We start from the raw sequence: 5,157 nt of genomic DNA on the forward strand, positions 1-5,157 counted from the left end.
GTTCGCAACCCAGGCATGTGCTCTGACTGGGAATCGAACCAGCAACTCTTTAGTTTGCAGGCCTGTGCTCAATTCACTGAGCCATGTCAGCCAGGGCCAATAAAAATATATATGTTTAAAATATATTTTATTGATTATGCCATTACAGTTGTTTCATTCCCCTCCACCCTGCACACTCCCTTCCCCACCATTCCCCCCTTTAGTTTATGTCCATGTATAACAGGTTCTTTAGATTCTATATTTCCCATACTATTCTTGCCCTCCCCCCTGTCTATTTTCTACCTACCATCTATGCTACTTATTCTTTGTACCTTCTCCTCTTCCCACTCCCCTGTTGCTAACCCTCCCTGTGATCTCCATTTCTATGGTTCCACTCCTGATCTTGCTGTCTGCTTAGTTTGCTTTTGTTTTAGGTGTGGTTGTTAATAACTGTGAGTTTGCTGTCCTTTCACTGTTCATATTTTTAATCTTCTTTTCCTTAGATAAGTCCCTTTAACATTTCATATAATAAAGGCTTAGTGATGATGAATTCCTTGAATTTGATCTTATCTGAGAAGCACTTTATCTGTCCTTCCATTCTAAATGAAAGTTTTGCTGGATAGAGCAATCTTGGATGTAGGTCCTTGCCTTTCATGACTTGGAATACTTCTTTCCAGCCCTTTCTTGCCTGCGAGGTCTCTTTTGAGAAATCAGCTGACAGTCTGATGGGAACTCCTTTGTAGGTGACAGTCCCCTTATCTCTTGCTGCTTCTAGAATTCTCTCCTTCATTTTAATCTTGGCTAATGTAATTATGATGTGCCTTGGTGTGTTCCTTCTTGGGTCCAATTTCTTTGGGACTCTCTGAACTTCCTGGATTTCCTGGAAGTCCATTTTCTTTGCCAGATTGGGGAAGTTCTTTATTATTTGTTCAAATAAGGATTCCAATGGTCACTCTTCCTCTTCCCCTTCTGGTACCCCTATAATTCAGATGTTGGAACGTTTAAAGATGTCCTGGAGGTTCCTAAGCCTCTCTTCATTTTTTTCTGAAATCTTGTTTCTTCATTCTTTTCTGTTTGGTCATGTTTTACTTCCTTCTGGTCCATTCCCTTGATTTGAGTCCTAGTTTCCTTTCCATTACTATTGGTTTCCTGTACATTTCCATTCATTTCACTTAGTCTTTAGCCTTCATTTGTTCCTCCAATTTGTGACTAAAATCAGTCAGTTCTGTGAGTATCCTGATCACCAGTGTTTTGAACTATGCATCTGATAGGATGGCTGTCTCTTGGTCACTTAGAAGTATTGGCTCTGGGGCTTTGAGCTGTTCTTCTTGAGCCATAATGTTCTGGTGTGTTCGCACCTGTTATGTATGAGGGGCAGAACCTTAGGTATTCACCAGGGTGGGGCAACCCAAGTTGCTGGGTGGTGACACTGTATGGGGGGGCAGGGTCAGAGAGGGAACAATGGCATTTGTTCTTCTCTCTCTTAGATTTTGGTTCCCTCTGCTGCTTCCCACAAGCTAACTGGGCCCCCCTGGTGCCAGCTCTCAGGTGTGTGGGCTTGTGCACCCTCCAGGACCCTGTGGATCTCTCCAACAAACTCTCTGTGAGTCTGGGAGCTTCTCCTGGCACCTCGACCCTGAAAGTTTTTCCAATCAGTGCTTTTAGGCTTTATTTCTGGTCGCTGGGGCCCTGGGTTGCAGTGTCTGTCTCACTGCTCCCTCCTCTGCCTGGTTTATCTGCACATGAATGTGTGACCTCGGGTCAGCCAGCTGCCTTGTGCCCTCACTGGGTCTGCCCATTGCCACCCTACACCCAGGATCTGCCAACTGCCACCTGCGCACCTGGGTTGGTCCAGCTGCTTTTTCCTGTGCAACTCTGCTCTGCCAGCCGCCGACTCTGCCCCTCTTACCAGTCTGGCTGAATGTTTCGTTGTTGTCAGACTTCCATACAGTTCAGTTTTCTGTGTTTCGGTTGTGATTTTGTTACTAAAACTTTGTTGTCTTTAAACTCGGTTGTGTGAGGAGGTACAGTTTCCACCTATGCCTCCATGTTGCCAATAAAATATATTTTTAAAAGGTTTCAAGTTCAACAGTCACACTCTCTTCAGATTAAAACACTGATAATTCAACTCAATACAGAAGTTTATGTGCAAAGTTATGGGAAACTGAGACATCATACAAACAGGTTAAAGAGGTTTCTGTGGTTTTATTTTTGTGTTTGTTGTTATGATGGTTGCGTGAATGCAGCAAGGAAATGGTTATCCTGGTGAAATATTAACAACCAACCCAGTGTAAAAATGAACAAATTCTAAAAATTACAAATTGCACAATTACCAAAAAATGTCTGCCACTGCTTCTTCCCTCCAGATTTTGGTTTTTAAACTTTTTTTTTAAAGTTTTTGATTTTTAAAAAAATACTGAAAGGTAGACAGTAAAACAGCTCCCGGAGGAATCTACAGCCAAGTGCATGAGGGTGTGGGAAGCTGAGGGGCTGCGGTAGGGCCGGGGCAGTGGGCAGGACGGGATCTCCCCTCGGTCACTGTGCTTCACCATATAACCAAGGAGGGGTCTTTAGCCAAAAAGGAAGAAGGTAAGAAGAGGAGGAAGAGTGAGGAGGTGGGGGGAGAAAGAGAAAATAAAGGGTCATTGTCGCCTGTTTGAAGATAGAGAAAAAGGCCCAGCCCTGTGGGGGAAGAAGCCCCTCAGAGAGGAGGCAGTGGCCTGGAGGGAGGTGGTCCTGGGACGACCGACCCCAGGACCCTCTGGGGGCAGGTGAGGGGCCAGGTGGGAGCCGGAAGAGGAAGCCAGCAGGGGCCTCGGGGGCCCACTGGCTCCTGAGTGCTCTTACATACCCCCATGTAGTTACTGTGGAATGGCAGTGTTGGCCCTGGTTCCAAGAGCACTGGTTCCTGCTGATACTGTCACAGCCAGGCTGAAGGCAGGCCTGTGTGGTGGGATGCGGGGGCCAGGGTGCAGCCACGTTTGCTACCATAGCTGTGGGCAGGTGGTGGAGGTGAAGGTGACAAAGTTGTACAGCCCTGGCTGTAAGTGGGTGGTCGTGGTCCATTGTGGGCTGTGGCTGCCAATAGTGAGGGTGCTGGCTGTGGGAGTTGAGCCAGGGATCTTACTGCTTCTGTTGTAACTACTGGCCCCTGGTGGGTCCTAGCAGGGCTATTGCTGGGTGGTGGTGGCTGTGGCTGTGGCAGCTACCAATGGGAAGTCCAGCTGTAGCTGCCTCAATTGTCAATGTTGTTATCCCAGCTACTGTTACCGCAAAGGTTCTGGTTGTAGTCCCTCCCCTACCCCGTGGTTGAAGCCTCCTCGGTAGTTGTGTCCTCTGCCTCTGCCTCTCCCTCTGTTCTGGAAGCCCCCTGGGTCGGGGGGCTCAGTTGTCTTAGCACTGGAAACTGTTGACACCTCCGTGTCCCTGACTGCCACCTCGGGTGTTAAAGCACGTTTCTGGGGGTGGCCCAGCCTTGCGGCCTTCCTTGCTGAGTGGCCTGACCAGCGTGTCTGCCTCCTCCTGCTGCAGCCCAGTGAACAGCACCTTTCCCAGAAGTGTCCCCCCCATCTGGCAATGTGAAGTTGGCTTTCGTCTCTAAGACCTTGATATCCGGGTGGGTAGCCTTCCCTTCCTTGTTGGTTCACTTTACTCTTCAGTCTTTTAGGGCCTCATCAGTACGACAAATGACAATAGCTTTGGCTGGAATCCTTCCAGTGGTCTCATTTTTTATCTCTTCACTGACCTATGAACATAGGTCTCTTCTACACTATAGTTGCATTTCTTGTGGGCGGTGATTTGGCTGAGACACCCGGTGGCCTGCTGAATCAGGTTATCCCGGTGCTGGCACAGGCCCTGCACCTGTGTTTATCCATGATGGCACTGGTACCCATGATGTTGAACTTCTTGGAGGGGTTGCAGGCTGCATGTTCGATGGCCCACGTGGTCAGAATCTCACATTCTGCCTTGGTCTTTGGTCCACTGGTGCCCCAGACCTGCTCACTCAGAAGAAGGTGCTGGATGAAGGTAAAGCCAGGGAAGATGGACAGTAGGACTCTGCCCTCTGCCCCAAATTGAACATCATTGCACATTTCTTCACCAGGACATGAAGGTAGAAGTCCTGGCTCCCAAGGCTGCCTTTTGAATTTGGAAAGCAATGTCCATCCACTTCCCGTTCTTGATGAAGGAAAGTTCCATGTCATTTCCACATTTGAAGTCTGCAAAGTGGCCAATCACATCATTTCTGCAAACTTGTCTTTGTGACATTCAAACCATCTACTGGCGGACTTCTACCTGGTGCCTCCATAGCCACTGAAGAAAGGCTCTAGGCCTGGCTTCATGCCGTGGGGGTCAATGGACGAGCCAATACAGACGGCACGTGGGTCAGGCTCCACTGATAGAAGGTGCCGCACGGAGATTTCCTCATCACCTTCACCTCAAACACACACCCCTTCTCACCCCACAGCTGGCATGGGCTCCGGACCACAGGTACGCAAAGCCCTCGATGGTAAGCATGTGGCCACGACTCTGGTTTCTGGTCACCTTGAAGTGTAGGTTGAAGTTTCATGTGTCGATGGCAACAAGGGTGTTGTCAAAGTCACCTTCAGGTGGGAGGAAGCTGGCGGGTGCTTTTGTTTCATCTCTGTCTTCGCTCCCGCAGGGCGACAGGCCTGCTGCCGCTCCATTCCGGGGGTCTCCTGACTCATTCCCTTGTTTGCTGACCTGGGTCTCATAGAATTGGTTCTGCCTGGTGACATTGTCCATGACACCTCCTCGCTTGGGTTCGTTGTCATCCTTGTCCTCCAGCGTGGCCTGCTGCCACTCAGCACGCTCAGCCTCGAGGCTGCGAGTGTCCAGGCCACAGCACTGCAGCTGCTCCCAAGTTCCTGCACCTTCCCACAGTGCACCTCCCTGGCCCAGCCTCCTGGGGCTCTGTACCCCTTAAGCCTTTTCTATCAGGAGGCAAAGGAGAAATGGGGGACATGCTCCATCCAATGGCACTGGCCATTCACTCTTTATGTCTTTGATTGAACCATTTAAAAAATTCTCACTCAAGGACATGCTTATTGATTTTAGAGAGAGGGAAGGGAGGGAGACGGAAAGGGAGAGAAACATTCATGAAAGAAAGAAACATTGATCAGTTGCCTCTCATACAGGCCCAAACAAGGACGGAACCCG

The 5,157-nt window shown here is 49.1% G+C and overlaps 1 pseudogene; it reads right to left on the reverse strand.

The window, feature by feature from the left end:
* Positions 1-2,899: 2,899 nt before the first annotated feature.
* Positions 2,900-4,743, reverse strand: LOC119041227 (heterogeneous nuclear ribonucleoprotein U-like protein 1; annotated as a pseudogene).
* Between the last annotated feature and the right edge of the window lie 414 nt (positions 4,744-5,157).

This window comes from Artibeus jamaicensis, unplaced genomic scaffold (genome assembly GCF_021234435.1).
Source record: "Artibeus jamaicensis isolate MK-2021 breed Jamaican fruit bat unplaced genomic scaffold, CSHL_Jam_final contig_1539, whole genome shotgun sequence".
Taxonomy (NCBI): domain Eukaryota; kingdom Metazoa; phylum Chordata; class Mammalia; order Chiroptera; family Phyllostomidae; genus Artibeus; species Artibeus jamaicensis.